At 29.2% G+C, this 16736-nt stretch overlaps 1 protein-coding gene and 1 long non-coding RNA gene across 2 annotated transcripts in view; one reads left to right on the plus strand and one right to left on the minus strand.

Moving 5' to 3' along the window:
• The window catches only part of LOC114125303 (isatin hydrolase-like), a 108322-nt gene that overhangs the window by 28831 nt on the left and 62755 nt on the right, over positions 1-16736 (plus strand). The window lies entirely within an intron of this gene.
• The window catches only part of LOC126551297 (uncharacterized), a 34367-nt gene continuing 27119 nt past the window's right edge, over positions 9489-16736 (minus strand). Inside the window, exons 2-3 of the long non-coding RNA XR_007605166.1 lie at positions 10472-10601; positions 9489-10071 (exon numbers count right to left, since the gene is read on the minus strand). This is a non-coding gene — a long non-coding RNA (uncharacterized LOC126551297). The remainder of the gene's footprint in view (positions 10072-10471; positions 10602-16736) is intronic.

A 16736-nucleotide genomic window follows, 5' to 3' on the forward strand; every position in this document is an offset into this window, starting at 1 on the left:
GACATTATACATACGAATCAACATCGTTTCCCCTTTGCACGAAAGGCAATTGGTGGAGACCTGATTTGCACTCGCGTCAGATAACTAATTAAATAAAGATTTAACTAAGACAATATAGTTAAGAGGACGCCATACCCACACGAGTTGTCACCGTCTTGCAAGTGAGTAACATAGCAAATTTACGCTCAGCAGATCACGTTTAGCTCCGTTAGCTTAGTTTCAAAAATAGAGAGAATCTACCTATTATGAAACTTGATGGTAAGAATAACATTATCTGTGTTCGTACGTTTTACGATTATTCAGTTTTTAAGTGAGATACGAGCATTATTTTTAATTCACGCTACATTATATTATACACATTTAACTTGTTAAAAAATTGAACTATAATTGTAAAAAACTAATATAGAAACACACATAATGTTCTTACCATCAAGTTTCATTATAAGTTGATTCACACTATTTTTAAACTTGCAGAGCTAAACGTGATCTGCTGAGCGTTAATTTTCTATGTTACGAGAGACAGAATCACGGAGACAACACATTATGTATGTATATCGTCTTCTTAATATATATCTTATTAATTCGATACTGATGTACCTATAAATGTATTGATTTTACAATGATATGTTTTTTATTTTTTAACAGATTTATTTTTGGGTTAAAATACTGCCATACTGGTTGTGACATTTTTCTTAAACGCATATTGCAGTATGTAGGTATACCTATAGGTTGCCACTAGAAATCTTTGAATAATACAATCATCGTTACCATAACGACCAAATAAAAAAAAAACGGAATTACAAGATCTGTAGAATACAACCTATGCATATTATTATAGAATTTTTACCTGAAACCACTTTCCAACAAAATTGATTTTCTTATTTTCTTGTAAGTCTTGTAACTCAAAAATTAATGACCATAGATAGGTATACTAAACATTTTTGATCAAATGTTTATGCTGCCATTTTTTATTCATTTTATGATGTTTTGACATTTTTTGAAATTATTCTCGACTTTACATAAAGCGAAAAACAACATAAAAACTTGAAAAATTAAAAAAACCTATAAACAATGCAAAAAAACAAAAATATTTTAATAATTATTTCATATGTATTAAATGCTAATATTATATATACGATGAAAATATCAAGTTTCTACAGTTAGGTATTCATCATTAAATTACAACAATTATAAATCTAAAATGTTTTGTCAAAAACTAGTTTTGTGTAAATATTCCTGTTTTTCTTTAATTTATTTCCTCGATTATTTTGAAACAAATATTTTGCAAGATTTTGCAAAATATTGTAGTAATGTAAAAATAATTGCATGAAAAAATATAAATACCTATGAAAGCTCAAAATGAAGTGAATGTATGGATTATTTCTAGGAAATCCTTCACAGAACTTACAAATATTAAATATGTGTATGGGAAATAAGCTAAATAGTAATATAGGATGATATAGATTAAATGTATTTCTTCATCCACAATCGTTTTTCATATGCAAAATTTTATCATTGAATTCAAATTTAACACATTTCGTCCTTTACTTACCTTCTTTTTTATTATTTATTATATATTTGTACATATTTTGTGCATATTTTGTATTATTCGTTTTTCTAACCCTATAAAGAATATTGACAACAATTATATAGTTTACTTACACTGCAATTTATAAACTCATTTTGTAGATATAGTGGTTAAAGTTTTTTGTTTTTATATAAGTTATGGTATAATACGAATAATTACCATATTAAATGTCAATCAAAGACGAACCCATTATATTTACACCTATTTTGAAATAAAATAATAAATTCGAGAAACTTAATTTTAAACAGCAATTCTTCTTAAGACTTGTAATGCATTGTTTACGTGCTCAGCTCTGATAATATAATATAATACCCGTACCCCGAATAACACATTTTTTAAATGTTTCACATTTTCTGCGGTACGTATATTTAACGCTGCAAGTAGGTATACGACTGCCAAGGACTGCTGTCGGTGATAAAATTATTTTTCGGGAGGAAAGAAAAACATTATGTCGTACAGGTTAGGTATAATAATAATAATATGTAGGTACGCTGTATGGTATTTTATTAATTTTCAGAAACATTCTGTACGATATTTATTACCGTTAACGAGAATATGCATAGATTACCGCTTTGAAATTAATAGCTGAGTTTATAATATCTAATGGCTGGCGTGAGGTGCGTGATGGGGTAAAATAGTCAAATGATTTAACACATATAATATAATAGTAGGTACGTATGTGATACGTATATAATAAACGCTACGATACGAGTGCGTTCAACTGACGTAATGTGCTTACACACCTATTGCGGAGATGTTTTTCTACGAAAAATCGTAAGAGTCATAATAATACACATATAGTGTACAATAATGTATTCAACCCTATATATTACGTTGTCTATATGTACCTACCTACGCTATAGTGCAGACGACCTCTGCTGTGAATTATGTGCTTTCGAGTAATATTCGCTTTACCATTATACGTATTATTATAATATAATTGTCGTGCTCTTCTGTATATAGGTACACATTCTTAAGATAATATTTTGTCATTTGGAGGACCATACGCGTAGTTAACGTCGTCGTACTTCACCGTGATCCGTACTTCACGCGTTATTATACAATAGGCACATGCCGCACGCTTATTATTATATTATATACGTTAATAGTGTTACTAATAAAACAACCCGCGGATAAACTATCCGTGTGTACCCCGTCGCAGCCGGTCGCGATGCACGTCCTTTCCCGTGTTTTTCATATTTATGACGATTTTTCTTTGTGCGCCGTCCGACTGAAGCTGCAGCGTATAGGAATACTATTTCATAATACGGTAAAACGATTTTTTTTTCGTTTTTTTTAAGTGATAAAACCCATTCTCCGGCGCCGTAATAATTGAAAAGGAATCGGAGAGAAAACGAGAAAAATAAACGACTCTAAATTCACTGCAGACCGTGTATTACAGTCGCACATATATAATATTATTGTATGTGTGTGTGTGTGTGTGTGTATATATAGTACCGTATAACGCGTATTTAATATATTATATATTATATTATAATATGCTCGTTTCGAAAATTATTATTGCCGCTACCAGACGTATTCGCTTTGTATTAATCGGTTATTTACAATGCAGTTGTTGCCCTATAAAATACTTATTATTTCGTATGGACATCGCCGACGACGATCGGTTGGGAAAGAGAAACCATCATACGTGCGGCATAACAGAGCCGCAGATGCTGAGGGGCGAGGACCGTTTTCAGTGTGCCTGTGGACGGAGTATGTGTATAATATTATGCACAGCGAGCACCTATAATACGGTATAGAGGTGATATATAGAAGAAGACGGCAACGACGACGAAACGGTGGTAAACAACACACGAGTTTTCCTTTCGAATGCAAATGTGTCTGAATAAATTATATATGTATAGGTATTACTTATATATAATACGGTGAGACTATCAAAATCGTATTTCTCGACGAATTACTCGCTTGTAAATTAGAATATATATATATATAAATACCATGCTGCAGTATAATATATTGTAATTATGTTGTGTTATAAATTTCGGTAATACGAATATTTTCCGTCGTTCGAAAAAATAATATTCAATTTATCGCGGCTATTTTTTTTTGACGCAGAAAATGTAGAACTGCAGATACGATTATGTATTTAAGTATATGTATATATATTATCATGCACGTATGTTTTATAATATATAGGTAAATATCTTAACCTTTTTTTATATTATAGTAATAGGTATACATTATATTGCATAAAAATAGCATATGTCTAAAAACCATCTTATTAACTATGATAATATTGATAATAATAAGTATAGGTCTCGAATTTTAAAACATAATAAGCAACTAAAAAACCACATGATTGTTTTAAAAACGCAAAAAAGAAGTATATTTATTTTTTAAAAAAGTGAAAAAAAGCATGACTAAAAATTAACACAAACTACTTATAAAATGAATAAAAAAATTTGAAAAATTAATTAAATTGAAAAAAGAATTAATTACCATGTATTTCTCTAGATTTGCAGTGGTGAAACTGACTCTAATGATGAATATTTTTTTACATAGAAAGCGCGAATTCTCTACATCCACTGAAGTGATCGGTGAAACATACTTCATACAAGAAGTTTCAAATCACAACACTAAACTTACATTTTGAAATGATCAATATCGATGTTGTATAGACATACTGACCGTATACTGAGGGCTATTATATGTAGATCGATAATATATCGTATTATATAAGTACGCTTAATGCATTTAATAAAAAGCCGATAACGAAAACAATAATAATTCAATACCTATAACGTACCTATTCTGGGTTTTTACGTTTCTTATAAATTCAATTTTTTATTATTAGATACTATAGTAGCATAATAAATATATAAAAATTCTACAGGTGAAATAACTAAAAAAGCAACAAAAAAAGCATTTACATAAAAAAAAAAACCGAAAAGAAGCAAAAATAAATTGGTTTATTTGGAATCAGAATGCCGTGAAACGAATTTATATATAAAAAATTAAATTTCTATCTCATATATAAAAAAGAAGGCAAATGCTTTAGAATCCGAATCCTGATAATAAGCATTCTAATACAGCGAGTATTGTAGAAATAAAATAAATTTAAATACTGAGATTTTGTTCGATACAACTACTACAGTTACATGAACGTAACATAACACTTATCACTACAGTTATCAGAGCAAACTTTTACATGTCTTCGGAATAAAAGTTATCATACTTCTCATGTTTAAGAGTTTATGATTACAGTTTTATATTATCTTACTAATTACTATACGTACATTGTAATAGATATTTTATTTATATTTTATATATTATGGTGAAATTATGCTTCTCTAATATGTAACAAATATTAGTTTTAATTAGAGTGCTACCATAAAAAATTATATTATATTATTATAATGTGGATGCGTTAAATTTCTTCGCCGTGGTTTCTTCTAAACACTACATGTGACAAAATGTTAAACAATTTTTATCTGATTTGTATTTAGTATATTATAAGTATTGATATTTTATCAGACTATTACTATACAAGAATAATGTGATACTAAAATTATTATTATAATAATTATAGATGTTGCATAATAAAAAACTGTAATACTATTAGCTCAATATAAGAACATATATTATTTACGATGACTTTATACGTGTTTATTTTGTTTAAAAAACATATTTTGATGCAATTGTATACCTACTTGTATTGTTCATTTATAACGTATCAAAAATCAAACTGAATTAGAAACCCTGAAGTAAATTACACATAGTTATCAAATCGGAATGACCGTGATTATCACGTACTTTCATAGGTAGTACACAATATACATTATAAGTATGTTTATTGAGTTAAAAGAATAGTTTTATAGTTTTATTTGTTATTAGTTCATATAAATTTACTAAATTTTATAAATCACATATATGATACAAGTCATATTCAACAAATGTGTATAAAATAAAGGTAATATGTTTCATAAATCATTAAATATATAGGTATTCATTTTATAATAAACATCGTTTGGTATGATATTACCATACTGCTATATATTGGAATAAAGTATTACAATAATTCATTACCTTAGTTCAAACAACAACCATCATTGTATTTAGTATAATATTATGAAGTATTCCGCGATTTTTTGTGTACTCTTATAAGTTTCCTTGATCCACATCGATAACTATTATTTAATTGATAAACTGCCAGTCAACTAAAATAATAAGAACTTTTGAGATATTTTGCCATAATATTATAAAATTGTTCAAATTGTAACTTAATAATAATAGGAGTTAAAATAAAAACTTTGATTTAATTATGTATCTGTAAAATGGCCGATATTTGCCCATTATCTCCTTATTATTAGACCTATATTCAGACTATCCTACATGTTAATATACAAGCAGGTATTTTAACATTTTTTTAAATATCCTTTTACAAAAAAATATATTTAATGTATTTATATTTCTTCTTATCAGTGTATACTAAATTACCAAATTTTTGATAAAATCATAAGTAAAATTGTAAAATATAGGCGATTATATAAAATAAACGAAAGAAACCGAGAATTAACTTTTCTAAGCTCCACAGCTGTGATAACCAAAAATGTTTTTTTCAGATTCATAGTTATAATATACATATCATTTTTTTAATAGTTTAGTTTATTATTTTAATCATTCAAGCTAAGCAAAAAAATACGAATTTGAAAACATTTGTCATTTTTTAGTCCAATCATCATCAATTATAGCTAAAAATTTCTGTTTTGTCATTGAAAGTATGCATAATTAATATTCAATGACATTAAAAAAAAAAAATAATAATAATAACAAATAGATAAACATTTATAGATAGGTACTGTTATAACAACGTGTCATAACAACATTCAAAAAAATAATTTCAAAAATAATTAAATGTACATTATAATAATACACGATAAATATTATCTAGATTATAATCGAATTCAATAAACAATTTAAATGTTCACAGCATAGATTTTATTTACGGAATATTTTCATTGTTTTGTGAAAGATATCATGTAAGATACAAAGAATCTAATAATAATATTCATCTTTAGAGATTTTTTGCTATTATGATATTTTGATAAGCACATATTTTAATATACAAGATGAAAAACGAATGTGATATTATCTGGACATATAAAATAACATTTTGTATGTTTTTCCTGCTAAGAAAGTTTTTAAATACATTTATAATTTGAATTATAATTATAGTACATTATTATTTCTTATATTATGCATCTATATAAATGTATATAATATTATAACGTATACACTATAAACAGGTAATGTTTAATAATTAAACAAAATAATAATTATTTTTATTATTCCTTGTTTATATAATAATATATATATTTAGTTTTATACTATATAATATATATTTTGTTTTTGTATAAATATAATTTAATGTATAATCAAACAATATAAGTAAATACATCGTTATTGACTTTTTAGTGTAATTCTATAATATAGTATCCATATAATTACTATAAGCTCAAACATTTTTAATTTTTGTTTTAAAATAGCTAAATAATAATTATTGCCAAAAAAAGATAACAAATATTAACTAATTAACCGAAAATATTATACAACGTAGGGATAATTTGCTAAGCACAAATACAGAAGTAGACTATCGAATGGCGTCAAATTATGTTTCATTGTGGGACGCTATTTAGACGAAAAAAGAACACTAATTTAAAACGATCACGAATTTGACATTATATAGTTTCAAAAAAAAAAAATAATAATAATAATCAACCAAATTGAATGTACCTATATTGCGTGTTCGTAAATCATAAAAACTCTTGTTCAATACACGTACAAATAAAATAACATAAATCGCGTATGTTATATAATTACATGCGCATAATGTAACGATCGGTATATATAGTGAGATCTATGATAGAGTCGTATAGTGGAATTGAGCGCGTCGACCATTTACAAGGGGCAAGTGACAGACGTTTACCCGAATGCGAATATTGAGATGATGAGATGAATACTATTATAGCTGTGGCTGCGGCGTTGCACTTTAAGTGTGTTTGATTATAGAATTGCGATATGCGACAGAAAATGTTTTCGATTGAGTAAGTAATATTATTACAATTATAATATATAGGCATTTCAGAAGGCAAAAAATTGAAATTTACTTTGTTACGACGACATTCAACGAATCGCCACTGTATAATCATATATATATGCAAGAATGATCGAACCGGAGAGTGAAGGAAAATCGGCAACTCCAAGACCTTTTTCAATATCCAGACATTACAAGAAAAGTTTCAGCCAGGAGATTGAAATGAGCAGGGCAATCAAGACATACGCGGGAGTGTCGAAATTTAGAGCACAATGCGGAAGAAAGCAGCGGAGAATAGAAATATGATATTGACTGGTATCAAACAACTTCTCTGAAAAATAAATCAATGTAACACTACAATTAATATAACAATATTTTAATTATTATTTATTATCTTTACTCTACTGTTTTTGCCTTTTTGGCGTTATATAATTAAATTGTACAGCATTTTGTAAAAAAAACCAATCACTAGGTATACCTATTTGAATTATATATTATTTTACTATTTTAATATATTTTACTTATGACAATATCTATATTAAACAAAAAAAAAATTATGGTAAACTAGGTGTACCTTTTACCTATACATAATTGATTTTAAAAAATGCAGCCGGCGGAATCAAATTAAATAATTTGGCGGAATTGATAAATGGCGGAATCAATAAATAAAAAAGTTAAGGGGAATCGGTAGCCGGCGGAATCGATAAAGAAAAAAGTTCAGCGGAGTCGATAGCTGGCGGAATCAATACAGAAAAAAGTTCAGCGGAGTCGGTAGCTGTTGGAATTAATAATATAGACAAATATCGGGCGGAATCGATAGCCGGCGGAATTGATATTAATTCGGTGCGACGGAATCGACAAAACCCCATAAATAAAACAATCAGTAATCAGTATACATAACATAAGCTGCAGTCACTTATTGCACAGATTGGTGATATAATATTATATATTATAATATATTGATATATATCATGCACAAATTTGTTTTACATAGTTAATCATACATAAGTATATAACATAATTAATATACATTTACATTAAACTTTGCATAAAATCTACAATTTTTAAAGTATAATATATGATATTAATGACCCAAGTATACGATTAAAACTTACAACTTAACTATATTTTTATTTTGTGATAATATTTCTTACATTTTACTTAATATTTTATGACACTATACTATAATAACAATTAACATTTATTGTAAAATCATTCAAATTATTAGAAACAATAAACCTTATAATTATAGAGTAAAATTGAAGAATTTCCATTCGCTTAAAATAAATGTGATACAACAAAAATTACATAATTTAACACTACTTACAGCAAATTAATAAAAACATATTATAATAATATTGTAATTATACATTGTTAGTATAATGTGAAAATAATATAATAAAATGCTTACAATTTGTCTGGTCACACCTATGATTTTCATTCCAGATGTGTATATAACTGATGTAGTTATATGTGCACTGTACAAGATAAGACATAGAATATAGGTTAATAGAAAAACTTATATAAATTTATAATTTATATACTAATCTTTTAATTTAGAAACTTAATGCAGTTGCTAATAATTACCTATTTTACATTTCAAATATAATGTATAGTAAATTAAAAAAATAACAATCACAAATTTACATTATATGTTTAAATTAATTTTTTTTAAGAAAAAGAATTTTGAAATAAAAAATGTAATAGAATAATTTGTTATAAAATCTTAGTAAGTAGATCCTTGTACTAAACCAAATATTTAAAAGATCAATATTATATAAATATTTTCAAAAGAAAGTATATTTTAATTGGAAATAATATATTAATTATAATGTTGTAGGTTTATAATAAACAATTTTGTCCTATGTTATACATACATACTATAATGTATAATATACTGCTGTCTGTTACTGTATAATACAATTTTTATAAAATTGTCAACTCTTATGAATAAAATTATATCACAGATATTAATTGTAAAACTTTTTTTTTTTTTAATTAACCTGGGAAAACAAAAACAACAATAATAAAAAAAAAAGCAAAGAACAGTGAATAAGAATCCTCGGAGAACCTCAAATATGTTACAATGGGTTGTAGAACAATGTGCTCACCCCTTTATAGAGTCATTAATGATTTTTAAACTATCGGAAGTCGTTACATCATAAGTCAAGGCTAATATTAGGTAAAGTGTGCTGATCAAATTGTGATTGATTACACGCATTTGGAAGTCGAGAACGAAGGTAATAAAAAAATATGTTTCTAAGAGTCTAAGTTTTTATAACATTAATTTTTCGTCCCCTTTCGTAATTTCCGTAGTCATTATTTTAATTCGACTTAGGCTGAGTCCGACGTTCGAAGATTGTCTAATGATAAATCGTTCCAAGCTCGGTCATGTTCGTTTACGGTAAAATTAAGCAAAAGGCAGCTGAAAAAAAGAATTACGTTATAATAACAATCGATTATAAAAAAAGTAATTTTTATTACAGAATATACTAAAATATCACACTCTACCAATTAGTACCCAACATACGCAAAACAAATTTAAACTCATTGTTTTCGAAATAAATTATAAGTGAATGTGTGGAATCATAACGCAGTAATATATAATACATTTTTAATTTTTAATTAATAATATTGTTTTTAACGAAGTTTGAATTAAGAATGCGTAGTTTAAACATATGTGTTATATGCTTTTCGTAGAGAACCATCGTAATGGTTGTAACTTGATGATAGGTTTACATGTATATTTTACACATTATAATCCGATAATGCTAAAATATTTATAATATACGCGAGTGGAATGAATTTATATAATGTATACTTACAATAAACCTATATTTTATGATATTATGCACACAATATTTTTCATCTTGCAGGCGGTTGTAAGGAAGAAAGGAAATCGTTCGGGACAAATATGTGTTTACCTTTTATACATACAATGTCTGGTACCTACACCTGCAAAAAAATATCGTTTACTAAACTCGTATAATATAATGCGGCAGTTCTACATGTGTTTGATATAGCTTAAGAGTATCGCGGCGGTGTGATGGGTTAAATAATTTTTATTTGCGATTTACACAAAAGCAAGCGCATATAATACAGCAAAGGTAACACAATGTAAGTGTACGAAATCGAAATGAATAGCTGTTAATACATGTCATATACCTACAAACGCGGATAAAACGCAAAATATAAACACGACTGCGACCGACATCCGTGTATATATATTGTATCGCAGGCGATAATAATTTGTACGTATATATGTAGGTATAAAGGTTATATTATATGGACGACTAAACCGCAAACGCGGTAACTCCGCAGAACGATGGAATTAAACATTTTATATTGAAACGATTCGGTTCGGATGCTCGAAGCCTGTAAATCTGTAAAAGCGCACTGCAGCAGTTATAATATTATTATTATAATTAATGCGTGAGAGAGAAAAGGCGCGACAAACCACCGACGGTCGGCGGCGGCTTTGCGAATCAAAGTCCCGGTGACTTGTGTCCTTTATCACAGCGGCCGACGAGTATTAGCCGCCCGACGTCGTCGTACACAATGGACCCGCGAGACTGCATACATGGGAGACGCTTTAACGCGCCCTGCTGAGCTAAACACACAAAATCCCTTTGGTCGACACCGACTCGATTGACTACCAACGTGTTCGTACACACGCACACACTCGCACCCGCGATTATATTATACGTCACTGCACACAATAATATCGTATCATTTGTATTTTTTTTTTTTTATTATTAATATTATATATTATTATTGTGTACACGCACGCGGAGGACCCCACTTGCCACCTACTATAGGTACATTATTATTATTATTATTATTATATATATGAATATATTTTATAACTCACATATACTGCAGTATATCATGTGTGTGTGTGTGTGTGTGTATACTATAATGTGTGTATTATAATATATTAGTACCTACCTGAAACATTATTAATATATATATATATATATATATGTATATATTTTTAATTATATTTATTTTTTTTTTGAGCATAGTATTTGTGTCGGTTGTGTATATTATATTATACACAATATATATACAATTGACATTTTTTTCATAAACGAAAAACGATTTCTAATGCTTACGTATTATAATATAATATCCCAATAGAAGTGTTATGTGTATTAGAAATATGTAATGGCGAGACGTCTAGGTGTAATGACACGTTGTCATCGATTACAAACCCGCAAACGACATAAAATAAAATAACATAAATGCTTTAGAGTTGCATATTATAATATATAGAACACAATATGTCTGAGAGATCGTTTTTTTTCTGAGAATTAAAAAATATCATTATATTCGTATAACATGACGTCTTATAACTATATGCACCGTAAACAATTAGAATACATTATAATAATGCCGAAATAAATTCGCATTCGACGCGATTCGATAACAACAACGCGTTGCAGCGGACAACACCGCGGCGGCGGCGACGACTTGAAACGAAAACCCTTTCGCCGCCGAGATAAATCGAAAACTTTTTTGTAAACCGACGACGTTTTTCAGCGCACACAGCATATTTATATACAATAAAAATCTCGACGGGTTGATTAAATCAAATTCACTTCATATATTATAATATAATACAGTACCTACATAATAATAATATATAGTATAATGGTATAGGTGTACGTACTAAAATCGAATATAACGACGTCTGAATGCACCTTTTAAAGTCTTTAAAACGACGTTTGACGTCGTACATGATAATATATTATAATATACATTATGTTTATAACAATAATACGTGTATTATACCATATGCGTCGTAATAAAGAGCCGGTGCGCAGTAATGATAAAATGACGCAGACTGCGTGTGATGGTCGCGCGGCCCGTTTTGTCGGGCGCAAATTTTGATTCCGTCACATATTATACCGGCTCAATACCTATATATATACATAATAATATACGTTATACGGCTGCTGCGTGGACCTATACCTATATACACGTGTATACGATATGCAGGCGTTATACGCACGGGTTAACCTAATCTCACACATGGTTTGACAGATAATTGACAACCGTGTGTCCAGGTGATCCGAGACGTGTTTTCTTTTCAGACGTCCGTCGGTGTAATCTCGACCCCTCGCGGTCGCGGCGACTTGCGCACCTTTATACACGTGTACATGCATATGACACGGATTCGAATCGCCGTGTGGAGACCGACGCGCGTAATTTATACCGGTGTATACCTGTATATAGCTTTGTATTTAGAAATTATATATTATATATATGTTATTTTATATCGAAGGCGTTCGACCGCGATTAAAATTTTTATGAGGACGTCTCGTCGTGTATATACTTACAAGCAGTGTATTTTCTTCTTTACATTATAATACACTGTAGATATGATGTATATAGGCATCACGTATAATATATATATATACGTACGTCAAACGTCGGACACAGCCATGTATAATAGCTCTTTGGAAACATATTTGCAGGTATACTATATATTATTATTAATGCGTATTCAAGTATATAAACCATATGTATATAGTACCTATGTACAATGGCAGCGTGCTCACTGAAATCGTCCAAAATCGATAACAATAAGAACGCCGTGTCCTGCAAACGAAATAATTTGTTGTACGAGTAGAAACTCATCGTAGGTACAAATAATATAATAATATAAAAAAAAAAAAAAGTGTACCGAAATCAAATACAATATACATTATTATATACCCGATTTAATTTATGTATTCGAAATAACAAAAATATAATATACAATACAGCGTATTATTATTATAATAAAATAACGTGCCGGGAATATTATAATAACTTTTGTAAGATATAATATAATACGCGGTATATTTTAACAATCATAAATTTGGCTAAAATATATTAAAAAGTTATACGACAATGAAAATGGAAATCGTAACAAAAATGATAAAACCCAAACTATTAAATCTTTTAATTTTAATTTTTGTACCATATTATAGTTTAATCTCATTAAACTCGATTAAGTATAAACCGTTTATATTCACAGTACAAATTAAAGTATTAAACAAGTAGGTAATACTGAAACTTTGTTAAATAGAACACGTAGTAAATGTGACGTGGTAACGACTCGTATATTTGATTATCCATAAAATAGTTACGTAAACATTTTTTATAGCGTTTTAGTCTAAAACCTCATGGTATGACAACGGACTTTGAAAAAACAAGTATGTCAAAGGTTATATAGGTTAATCGCCGGATTAGGTAATTAACCGCGTTATAATGACTTTATCATCCGGAATCGAAAATTTAAAGCAGCTTTAAGTATATAGCCGTAATCCACGTTTTTCAGTTTATAATGTTTGTACCAAAAATAATGAGTTTATAACCGGATTTGACATATTATTATATTATATTGTATTATAGAGCGACTATAATATTTATAATTTTATCGATTTTTTATTACAACTAATGGCAGCACATATCGGAGAAGAAATATGCATTCTATGGAATATACTTATGTATACGAATAAAATGTGCATTATTTTCAACTCATATGAACAATATTCACCTACACTCATTATTGTTATTGTAAAACATATTATTATCCAATATATTATAATACAAACCGGAACATTATCACAGGAACAGGACGATCTGAAAACCCGACGAACCCGACGAACCCGGCGAAAAGGGTAGTCGCATAACAGTTTATATGTATATACATCAAATATATTATTGTGTTTTTATGTAGGTATTGTAATAGTCTGATGCAGCAGCGAGTAGAGAGGCGCGGAGGTCGTAATTATTGTTCGTTTCCATCACGGAACCGTGGCTAAAGCGTTATACACGCGCATATAGGGTGAACGATAAAAATTGTTATTTAATTAGAATATTATTGTATCTGTCGAGGGCGGTTTGTCGCGCGACGGCGGCATCGGGGGCCCTTCGACCGGAACTTGATTCGTCGTACTTTATCGGGGTCATTATTATCGTTATTATTGCCGCGGTCTATATATATGTATATATATGTATACGCATCTTCCGTACAGCTGTGTTACATATACCATGTTATAACCACCACGAGATACATATATATATAGTTCTAAGGAACGTTATGGATGGCCGATGGGGTTGTCGTTCGGCGGTAGTGGCGTTCGTTTTTTTTTTCGCAAAATAAATCGGGTACACGCTCTGTGAAAAGTAAAATTATATTTCAAGCTCGATTTAAAAATAAAAGCCATGCCGTGTACGCGTAGCCTTTTCATCGTGCACGCGCAGCGCGTACACCCTCATCATCCTGTGTTTAGATATAAATATATATATTATATAATAACGTTGCAGTAATAATAATGAAAAGCCACTTTATGTTCACGGCGTGTTGAACACCGCCGCTCCGTGGAAATGAACAACCAAAGTCGTATAGTCGTCGTCGTCGCTACCGCCGCCGCCGCCGTAAAGGCGGGAACTATATTATTATATACATACATAAATATAAAATAAATCCAAAAAATATTATTCCGATTGCATTTAAAAGGGAAATTACTTTTTAGCGATTGCGCGCGTGGTTTTTTCTTTTGTCCAATCGGTTGTACGTGACTTTTTGAATATAATAACATTAATATTTATTGTATAAATGTATATATTATTATATATACATATATATATAATACATAGAAGAGTGTTCACGTCCGAAGATTGAATACTATGACGTTCCCTTTTTTTTGCTTCTCACCAACAGTCCAAACCTGCAGCATTGAGGCGTATAATAATGTATTATAAATCATTGCTCATATAAATTATTACACACAACAAAAATAACACATATACATACATAAACGTTTGAAACAAACTCTTATAGTCTAAACCAGAGTTAATTCTTCTATTGCGAAAATATTAAGTTTTTGTTTAATTGTTTTTCTGTAATTTTTTTTTATCTATTATACACATTGTACCTAATATAATATATAAAACAATATATCGTGATACACACATCATGTGTAGGTATCTATGTTTAATCTATAACTTTTACTTATTTGACTTACTTCTTAGTACCAAGCGCTATACTTGAGGACTACAGAAATTCAAACATGACCCTGGTACCATTTTTTCGACCATCAGCGCACCGGAAAAAAAATAGTTTCTTCCCTGTACCAATTGAACTCGAGTATTGCACTTCTTATAAGATCACTTGTATTAGTTGTATTGGTGAAGTCATGAGAACTGGCGTACAACTATTTTCTGATTTGGTTACAGGCAACATTCAAGTGGAATGGTTCAACTATGGAGCTTTTCCCATCAACAGCACGTCATTGGTTATAGATATTTGAATCATTTTAACTGGGGCCTCTCTGCAGAATTTAGGTTGTGCACCAGAGCTTTTGCAGGTCAATCTATCGGTAAGCACTTACCACATAATATGATAACTACAACGTTTTAAAATTGGGTTTCCATAATTGTCATCCTTTTATTCGTTTCTTATACGGTCAAGACCGCGGATTTATACTGTTGCTATAATTCTAGTATCCCACTAACGGGAGTAAATTGCTCCTAAATAAACAAACATTGAACAGCACAATTAATTCATAAAAAGATACAATATTTTTGTCACCTCATAAAAACCGTCTCACCAAATTAGTAAGTGACCAAGAGAACTGCCGATCCCACTAATACCGTATAATGCTGCACTGTGTGGTATATAGGTACATTTCACGTTTTTTTCACACGTGCCAATACTTATAACAATACCGAAACGAATATATAGGCACACTGTGTATATAGTTCGTAGATACTGTACAGTATAATATTATACCTATACAATAGAAACATTCAAAAATTAATTATTGTGTAACTAAATATTATATATAGAAAATAGGAATAACCAATAGGGTATAGTAATGAAATCAAATTAGTAATATTTCATTTAATTTCACAATCGCACAACAAGTGTATTTATAATTGTACGATTAGTTACGTTCTTACCAACCGCCTCCTTAACTCCTATCGTGCAATTTCAATATTCATAATTTTATAACCTCTGCAAAGGTAATAACTTGAAAAATTCTTATAAAACCGATAAAATATTATAGGTATCTCTATATATTATAATATATG

Source organism: Aphis gossypii, chromosome 3 (assembly GCF_020184175.1).
Source record: "Aphis gossypii isolate Hap1 chromosome 3, ASM2018417v2, whole genome shotgun sequence".
NCBI lineage: Eukaryota > Metazoa > Arthropoda > Insecta > Hemiptera > Aphididae > Aphis > Aphis gossypii.